Below are 10816 nucleotides of genomic sequence, written 5' to 3' on the forward strand. Positions count from 1 at the left end.
TGTGATAGTATCTTTTACTTTGCTACTTCTACAGAATATAATGCATATACATAGAAAAGGACACATAAACACAATTACCTGGAAAAGGCTATGTATTTTAACATCTTTTTCTTGTTAATCAGAACCTCTATTTGATGTGGTCCTGAATGACTTTGGGAAACAAATCACACACACACACACACACACACACACACACACCAGCCCGATCACAGAGGCAGGAGTCAGGAGAGATCAGCTCCTCTTCTGTCCCACATCCGTCTCACCCCCTTGCCTCCTGTTCTCCTGAAGAAGAAAAACGAAAATTTATTTTGTTCTCCTTTAAGTATTGGAGACCAACCTACTATAGCTTGAATAATCAGGGTTTTTTAAAGAATGTATTTATTTATTTGAGATAGAGAGATTGAGCACAAGAGCTCAAAGAGGGGGAGTGCCAGGCAGAGGGAGAGGCAGAAGAGACTCCTCGCTGAGCAGGGAGGCCAATGTGGGGCTCGACCTCAGGACCCTGAGATCATGGCCTGGGCTGAAGAGAGACGCTTAACCAACTGAGCCACCCAGGAGCTCCCTGAATAATTAGGGTTTAATGATACCTATCATCACTTGGAAGATGACCTCAGAGAGCCTGAGAACAGCAATCATCACATGGCCTCTGGCATCTAACATTCAGCATGGATAGGGAGAAATGAGAACAGACCCTGGCTCTGTGCCTTTCCGTGTCTCCCACAGAATTTTATCCCAATGTAATGATTTTAGGCCTGAAAGTCCCGTGTTGATCTTCCCTATATGTCTAAAACAAAAGTAAGTATCTAAATGGAAATTTAAAAAACTATTTCCTTTGACCATAAATAAAAATATTATTTGTTTCTGGATTGAATTATCTTTACAATTGTTATCAGTAAACATTTGAGCAAAGCACCTAAATATTATATATTTTAAGTCATTAAATATCAAGTAAACATAAAGTAAGATGTAAAACAGAAATTATAACTTAAAAAGTAAAATGCACTGAGAATGAAGCTCTTACAGATGAATGGGACTATTTTGTCAAATGGTTTTGAGTTTGGGGCTTTTTTTTTCAATTACTTACAAATCTGTGGGTGATAGACTGAGACTAGTTCCTAAAAATAAAACAATTCTTATTTTCATTTTTTTAAAACAATTGTGAAAACTTTGTCCAAATAAATAAATAGAAATAGAAGGTATCTATCTATAGAAATGTACCTCAGATATTTGAACAATTTCTCAGCATTCCTGATAAAATTATTTTGATCATTTACCATGAAAAATAAGTTACTTTTCTGTTGTCGATCAACTATCTATCGTGTCTATTATTGAATAGTCCTCTGATTAAAGGGTAACCACAGGCTTACCTACTCTTCAACTTGAAAACTCCCTGATTTGCAAAAGAACCTACCAGAGCATCTCTCGGCATTCATTTGATCAGCTCCACACCTCCAGCTGTCCTTGGCCTTCAATGCAGGGTTCACACCCAGGGCCAGTAGCCTCCACAAGATTCATAGTAAATGGGGAACGGATATTTATAAAAGAGGACAGGAGAGCAAACTCTCAGACAGATAAATTTTAGGAAAATATACACACGCAAGATGAACACCATGAAATTCATTCCTTAAAACTACCCAGGTGTATATGCTCCTGGGAAATACATCGAGACCGTGTACTGAAGAGCAAGAACCAAACGCACTGACAGGGTCCCCAGAGGAATTCTCCTGGATTCTGTGGGCCCTGAAAAGCAAATGCCATTTTGTAAACATACTCTCTTCTCTTAAGGGCAGAGACTGTTCTTTTAAATTCGTTAGAACTTTAAAGTATAAACAGACTGGTGACATTTGCATATAGATCAGCAGTTGGAATTTTATCTGCACATAAAATATTTGATTGACTCTGTGCTGGTGTTTTTTGGGTTTTTTTTTTTTTTTTTTTTTTTAGATTTTATTTATTTATTTTAGAGAGAGAGTGTGTGCGTGACAGGAGGCGGGGAGGAGCAGAGTGAGAGGGACAAGGGGACTCCGCACTGAGCACAGAGCCCCCCATGGGACTTGATCCCACAACCATGAGATCATGACTTGAGCTGAAATCAAAAGCTGATCCATTAACTAGCTGAGCCACCCAAGTGCCCCAGGGCTGGTTATTTTAAAGACAGGTGTGTTACACATGCCAAGCTAATCAGGCAGCCCCATCAAAGAAGGGCTCTGTGGCCATCTGTCCTGGGGCAGCCTGGAGTAATAGCCACTCATCCCCTGAGGGCACCTGGCAGACTTGCTGCTTCTCCCTAATTAGAAGAGGCTACACCTAGTGTCCTCTAGGCCCCAAGTCTAGGAGGGAACAGCAGTGATTGTCTCTTTCTCTGCATCAAGTGACAGCTGGGCCCTGACCACAGTGGTAGGAAATTCCAATCCTCAACTTGCTTTTTTTTTTTTGTTAAGCTGGAACTTTTTTTTTTTTTTTTTTTAATTTATTTGACAGATAGATCACAAGTAGGCAGAGAGGCAGGCAGAGAGAGGAAGGGAAGCAGGCTCCCTGCTGAGCAGAGAGCCCGATGTGGGGCTCGATCCCAGGACCCTGGGATCATGACCTGAGCTGAAGGCAGAGGCTCTAACCCACTGAGCCATCCAGGCGCCCCCTCAACTTGCTTTTGACCAGGCACACTACTCTCCTTTCCTCCCTCCGGGTCTAGGGAAGAAAAGAGGCAGCATTAAAACTTACCTTTATATTCATACTGTTCGTCTGTTGGGTTTTGGGGTTTTTTTTCAAAATTTTATTTACTTATCTGACAGAGAGGCAGGCAGAGAAAGAGGGGGGAAGCAGGCTCCCTGATGCAGGGCTTGATCCCAGGACCCTGAGATCATGACCTGAGCTAAAGGCAGAGGCTTAACCCACTAAGCTACCCAGGCGCCCTTTTCCATCTATGTTTAACATGAAGAAGGATTCCAGAACCAGAGAATGACTGTCAGGCAAATCAACACACTAGATTCTTCTTTTTTTTTTTTTTAATTAACATATAATGTATTATTTGTTTCCGGAGTACAGGTCTGTGATTCATCAGGCTTACACAATTCACAGCACTCACCGTAGTGCATGCCCTCCCCAATGTCCACCCTCAGCCACCCCATCCCTCCCATCCCCCTCCCCTCCAGCAACCCTCAGTTTGTTTCCCAAGATTAAGAGTCTTTTATGGTTTGTCTCCCTCTCTGGTTTCCTTTTGTTTCATTGTTACCTCCCTTCCCCTATGATCCTCTGTCTTGTTTCTCAAATTCCTCTTATCAGTGAGGTCATATAATTGTCTTTCTCTGACTGACTTATTTCACTTAGCATAATACCCTCTAGTTCCATCCGTGTCATTGCAAATGGCAAGATTTCATTTTTGATGGCTGCATAATATTCCTTTGTACATATATACCATATCTTCTTTATCCATTCATCTGCTGATGGACATCAGGGTTCTTTCCATACTTTGGCTATTGTGGACATCACTGCTATAAAGATTGGGGTGCACGTGCCCCTTTGGATCAGAGCTCTTCGTGTCGTGTCACTCTGTAGGCTGCTTGTGAACTTCTGGAGTGGAGCCTGACTCCAGTCTTCCCAACTGAGCTGGGGATTGTTGGGATGGACAGAGCATCACAGACACAAAGTGCGGCTGCCGAAGACTGCCATTGACTCAGGAACATAAGAAAAAGTCATTTTCCCTGAAAAGAGAGTGAGACTGTGGCCCCCATCCTTGACCTCCTCTGTCCCCTCACAGGGCTCCACGTGTCCTCCTCCCGGTCAAGCCTAGCTCCTCAACTGGCTCAGGAAACCATGTCCCGGAGCTTCAGGAATCTTCTGTCTACACAGCACCTCTCTGCTCACACCTTTCCCTCACAATCCGAAAATACCAAAGATTCTCTCTAGAAGCTCCTTTTGCAGATAGTAAAACATAAAATGCAGATACAATGATGAAAATAACCTCAAAACTGCAAAAGACTTGAGAGTATAGTGTTAATAGTATTTATACCCTAGTTAATAGTATTTTATAGTATAAATGATAGTATAGATTCCAGAAACAGAACTAACTACATTCCAGAATGTAACTTGGTCATCGGGTTGGCATTTCAAATCAAGGGCGTAAAGAGCCTTGTTTAGTAAGTTGTGGTGGGACCACTATGTTGAGGATAAGTCCATAAACATAGCAGAACCTCCATAAAAATCCCTAAATGACTGGGCGTGGGTGCTTCTGGGTTGGTGACCACGTGCAGCTGCGGGGAGGACTCTGTGCCCAGAGAGAGCCTGGAAGCCCCACACCCCTCCCCCATGCTTGCCCGACACATCTCCACCATTTGACTTTTCTTGAGTTGTGTTTTTTAATAATATGCTGGTAAATATAAGTGAAGTGTTTTCCTGAGTTCCCTGAGTTGTTCTAGCAACCGTGGAATGGGAGGAGGAGGTCGAGGGAATCCCCAGCTTCTAGCCAATGAGGCAGAAGTACAGGTGTGAGGACTTTATTTATCTGACAGGGACTCAGGGACTAAGTCTTTCTCCTGTTGAGTCTTCACTAACTCCAGGGACATTATTGGCTAAACTGACACTCCAGAATTGAACTGAATCAAAAAATTAGGTGCACCTGGCCAGCTGAGTCAGTAGAGTGTGTGACTCTTGATCTTGGGGTTGTCAGCTTGAGCCCCAACATTGTGGGTAAAGAGGTTTTTTAAAAAAAAAATTTTATTTATTTATTTGTCAGAGAGAGAGAGCAAGAGACAGCACAAGCAGGGGGAGTGGCAAGCTCCTCGCTGGGCAGGGAGTCCCACACAGAACTTGATCTTAGGACCCTGGGATCGTGACCTGTGCTGAAGGCAGACCCCCAACCGACTGAGCCACCCTGGCACCCTAGAGAGTAATTTTTAAAACATTTTTTTTAATGCAGAGAATTGGAGAATTGCTCAGCAGGAGGAACAACGCCCCCACATTTGTTGTTAGAAGTGTTGTGAGTTGCACAATTCAGAAACCAATTATATCATCTGCCAGTAAACTGCTGAGCCAGTGGCCTCCACACACACTTTCTTGGGGCATTTGGGCAATCCCCTGTCTGAAGTGGAGAGAACTGGGAACCTCTTTTCTCCCTTTCCTTCTGTCCTTCCCTACTGCTCTAGGAAAGACCAGGCAGCGTTCAAGCTTGATTGCTTGACTTCTACCCCAGGCAGCTGGCTTCTCGGTGTAGACGCCCATTCACTTGGAAGAGAAGGACTGTGCCTCTCCTTCCACCTCCACAATTAGAAGATATGCCTTGCATTCAACTAGTTTATCAGAATTTACAGTATTTATTTTTCAAAGGAGAACACTGAGACTTTGACATTTTCAGCTGATTTGCCAGAGTTCACACGGCAACTCGGTGTCAGGGCCTAAGGGTCCCATGTCTGTGTTCTCTGCTCCGTTAACTTCGAGGTAGTTTGCTTCAGGAAGGATTTCTGCTTTAGGAGGCCACTGAGGCTGCCTCAGCCCTTGTATAAGACCTTTGATTGGGCGCCTGGGTGGCTCAGTGGGTTAAGCCGCTGCCTTCGGCTCAGGTCATGATCTCAGGGTCCTGAGATCGAGGCCCGCATCGGGCTCTCTGCTCAGCAGGGAGTCTGCTTCCCTCTCTCTCTCTCTGCCTGCCTCTCCATCTACTTGTGATTTCTCTCTGTCAAATAAATAAATAAAATCTTTAAAAAAAAAAAAAAAAAAAAAAAAGACCTTTGATTATTCTCTCCATTCCTGAAGGCACCCACATTTGAGAAGTTCTTCTGGTTCAATATTTAGTTGGGGAGGTTGGGAATACTCATTTCATAAGGTGAGGTTAGAACAGGCCAGAAGGGAGAGAACCTTCCTTTGAGCATGAAATGAGAATTAGAAGATTGGCCAGAGCAGGGTATCCCCAAACCTGGAGTCTTCTGGATGTGTCCTGTCAGACCCTGCAATAATTCTTTGTGAAAAGTCACAGAGAAGGGACCTGGTAAATATGTGTCCTTTCCCGCTGCCCCCAATCTCATTCATCTACTTCCAGAAACAAGGTTTATTCTGACTCAGCCCCAGAATCTGAGTCATGGACACTCCCACACATGCTTGGCAGGCCTTGGCCTTGATGGTCTATCCTCTCAGACTGCCAGACTTTCCTCACTGTTTGGACACTAAATGTGGTCTTTCTCACCAATAATACAGAGTTCCTTCCTCTGGTTAAAATAACAACACTCTCGGGGCACCTGGGTGGCTCAGTGGGTTAAGTCTCTGCCTCTGGCTCAGGTCATGGACTCAGGGTCCTGCGATCAAGTCCCGCCTGCTTCCCCCATCTCTCTCAGCCTGCCTCTCTGCCTATTTGTGATCTCTCTCTCCGTCAATTAAATAAATAAAATCTTTAAAAAAAATAACACTCTCACTCAGAGATGGAATTTCACCATCAAGCCCAGTCTTTCCTGTTGGGCTGGTCTGGAAAACTGGGCTGTGATTGCAACAGTGGGTTTGAAGGGCGGGTCTTTGCTAAAAGAGCGAGCGGACTTCTGAGGCACCTGTCAGGAAGCACGCTGGGACTTGTGAATCTCCAAGAGAAGAAGCTCATTTTCTCATTTCAGCCTCTTGTACAATTGTCCTCATTTTTTTTTTTTTCCTAAGTGAACACAGAGCTTGAACTCACCACCCTGAGATCAAGAGCTGAGCTAAGATCAAGAGTTGAACACTTAACCAGGTGGCTCAGCCTAGGTGGCTGCCCTGTCCTCATTTTTTTAAAGAACATATTATCTTCCTTCACATGGATAGTTTCTGCTCTTGTTGGAGTGCGATGCTAAATCAGAACAGCAGTAGCCTCTTTATATCCAGGGGTGATGACAATACTTAGCTGGGTATAAAATAACAGTAATAGTAAACACACGTAGCGCTTACTTACACGAGACACTGTGTTAAATTCTTTCTGTATAGAAACTCATTTTATCCACACAGCAGTCCTGCACAGTCAGTTCTGATATTACCCCCAGATTATGGCTGGGGAAACCAAGCCACAGAGTGGTTAAGTGAGTTGCCCACTCTTTCACACGATGGCGTAATGGGTTCAAAACCAGACCTCATGTCCTTGGCCACCACCCAATCCTTCTTCTCATATTTCTGAAGAGTGCTCACTGAGATCGACGATCTCAGACATCAGCTGAAAGTGTAATTCAGACCTCAGGAGTCTTCCCGTCTCCAAAGATATGACAGGCCCCAAATACAAACAGAAAAATATGAGAAAGGGTTTTGGTCAACTACTCATTTCTGAACATCTTTACCGCTAAATGAAGGAAATGAGTGTGTGTGCGTGCAGGAAAACACCAATTCTAAAACATCATTGGGAAAAGGGTAATTCTTTTTTTTTAAGATTTTAGTTTTTAAGTAATTTCTACATGCCATACATGAGGCTCGAACTCACAACCCCAAGATCAAGAGTTGCACACTTGATCGACTGAGCCAGCCAGGGGCCCACAAAATGTAATTCTGTTAAAGAAACACATTTAGCTATTTTCAGAACAACCTTATAGAGAACCAAAACAACTTAAGTCTCTTCTTAAAAAAAATATATAATTCCTCTAATAACAGAAAATAATAATCTGCTCATTATTTTTATGAAATGACTCTCTTAATCATTGTTTAGTCCAGCCTTGTGAATATAGGACAACAACAACAATAACAACAAGAAAAACTATGCAAATTTCACACCATGACAGACTTCTCTAAAAGAAGGTAAGAAGCATGTTTTTCCTTCCCTACTTTTGATCTAGGATCCCTAATATCCAGTAAAAAGGAAGTAAGTAAACTTTCTATTAGACAGGTAATGCTTTTGAGGTGCTGAGATGGGACGATTCGATTTAGTTTTTTTGGTTTTTAATGGTTTCATTGTAATGTACACCATCTGTATCCAAGTGTTTAAAACATGTAAGAAAAGCTTAAAGAATTATAAGTGAGCACTTCAAAGCCACCACCACTGTGACCAAATTCTGGGCCCAGGAATACAGATGGAAGAGGGAACTTCACCATCAGCTAACACACAACACACAGAGAGCTCCCAGAAGGGGCTTTTGTCCCTCTCCCCTCCTCTGTTCTCAGGATGACGATGAGGTGACTGTGTTGGTTTCCTAGGGTTGCCATGATAAATACCACAGACCAGATGCGGTAAACAACAGAAATGTATTTTCTCGAAGTTCTGGTGACTGAAGTCCAAGATCAAGTTGTCAGTAGATCTGGGTGTTCCTGGGGCCTCTCTGCTTGGATTGCTTGGCTTCCCACTGTGTCCGCACTCAGTCTACTCCTCTGTGCGTTGCACCCTTCCTGCCTCTCTCTGTGCCCAAATGTCCTCCCTTTATATGCACACCAGTCAGATGGGGTTGGGGCCTACCCTCACAGCCTCATTTCAACTTAACCACCTCTTTAAAGGCCCTGCCTCCAAGTAGAGTCGTGTTCTGAGGCACTAAAGTGAAAGGTTTCAACACACGGACTTTCAGGTGGGGGATGACACAATTCAACTTATAGCAATGACCTTGAAGCCAAGAGATGGTGGAGGCACAAGATGGAAGAATCTGGTCTCGAATCACACCTTGGAAAAGAGAAGCCTAGAGCACCTCTCAACCAGAAACGTATTAGACTTTATGTGACCAACCAATGAAGTTTTCATTTTGTTAACTCACTTATATTTGGGGATTGTTTTTAGCAGTTAACCTACACTGAACAATACTCAAATGAAGGAGAACCCAGCCATCCTCTATTGAGCTTATCTAATTAAATCAGTTAATGTACTAGCTTCAGCTGATGAGGAAAGAGGGCGGATGAAGTGCGGCACCTGGGGGGCTCAGTGGGTTAATAATCTGCCTTTGGCTCAGGTCATGATCTCGGGTCCCGGGATGAGTTCCCACATCCGGCTCCCTGCCCATTGGGGAGTCTGCCTCTCCCTCTACCCGTCCCCCTGCTCATGCTCTCTCTCTCTCTCTCAAACAAATAAATAAATAAAATCTTTAAGAAAAAAAAGAATGCAGATAAAGAGAAATGATTCTCCAGTCATATCCTTCCAAATTAACCATGTACGTTGGCTTCTAAATCACTACCTCCATTAACAATAAATTGTATGACTAATTTGAACTAACATTTTTTAGGTGCAATGAATAGTTCTGGTTTGTTATATGTGCCTAAAAGGAGTACAGAATTAACACATCTGAAATCACTCATTCACGATTGTTCAGTAAATGGATCCATCCCCGCATTCTGACAGTTCTGCGATCTCTACTAGATCTGTTGAAGTAGGAAGACTGCCAACACCCAACATTCTTCTGTTCGGATGCAGCATATTAGGATGTTAAGGGAACGACAAAAGGAACTAGACAGACACCTTCCTGACAGCTCACACAGCCTCCATGGCTGAAATGAGCTTCCACCGCCCACCGCGTGGTGAGCAATAAGGAGATACGCATGCGCAAAGATTCGTGATCCGGGCAGGTGTTGTTTGTGGCCAGCCTCCCTGAAGGAAAGGACCCCTAGGGAGAGGAAGGCTGCTTTCTCGGGGCTTCCTGGTGCTGGTGACAGACAAGGCTGGCTTCAGCAGACCCTGCTACCGTCCACATGCCGTCACATTGTCCCCAGCCTCACTGAAGGCTCCTGCTCTTCCAGTCCTTTCTGTCTTGGGCAACTTTATCTGGTCTTCACTTGCAGGAGAACTGGCTCTGCTTGACCCTCCGTTCTTCCAAAACTTTTTCATCTTCCACCTGGAAACGAAAAGCCAGGAGTTTGGCCCTTGTTTCTCTGATTCTGTGATGACAGCTCTCGGATGAGGCAACAGAGCTTGGTTTCTTGCTTTCTTTCCTTTTTTTTTTTTTTTTTAAATTTTTTAAATTTATTTAATTGAGAGAGAGAGAGCGCACGCAAGAGAGGGAACATAAGATAAGCACGGGGAGTGGGAGAGGGAGAAGCAGGCTTCCCGCTGAACAGGGACCCCAATGCGGGACTCAATCCCAGGACTCTGGGATCATGACCTGAGCCAAAGGCAGATGCTTAACACCTGAGCTACCTTGGCACCACCAGAGCTTAGTTTCTGTCTGTCCAACTGCAGGAGGTTCCTGGAGTAACCCACTTAAAATGCAGTTAATATATCAAGAGCATCTTTCTGCCATGCTGTAAAAACAAAAAGCTAGAGAAAAACGTCACCCTCGTTTATGTTTGGGGGCAAAAACAATCAAAGATAGCTGTAAGTTATCGAGGAAACGATTTACAGCGAGAGGCCATCTGTCATCTGGTGGAAAAATCTGGCAAGGCATCGGGTGGATGGTGTGGTCACACTGGACCTGAGAGAGAAGTTGCCTGCTCTCGGGTAAAAGGAAACACCCCTCAGAGACCACACAAGGCCTACGGGTTGCCGGGCACCGGCGTCCTCCTGCAGATGAAACGTGTTTGGTGGCATTCCAAAGGCGTATGTTGTCTGGGGCGGTCAGGTCGGAGCCACAACCACGGAAAGGAGCCTCCTATTTAGGTTCCAAGGCAATATTAAACACGGTTTAGAAATACCACATTGGGCATAATTAAACATTAGCCCGTTCAGGAAGGGTTATTTCCCTGTTTCACAGCAGACTGAACAGGATAAAATCAACCTCATGGCATGTTTAAAGTATTAAGAACTTGAAATGATTCACAAGCAGCAGGAGCTGGTCAGGCTCCCTGCTCAGTGGGGAGCCTGCTTCTCTCTGCCTGCTGCTCCCCCAGTTTATGCACTGTCTCTGATGAATAAATAAATAAATCTTTTAAAAAATATTGCCTCCTTGGTCATCATGGGCTTTATCTGAAAAGC

Source organism: Mustela lutreola, chromosome 11 (assembly GCF_030435805.1).
Source record: "Mustela lutreola isolate mMusLut2 chromosome 11, mMusLut2.pri, whole genome shotgun sequence".
Lineage (NCBI taxonomy): Eukaryota > Metazoa > Chordata > Mammalia > Carnivora > Mustelidae > Mustela > Mustela lutreola.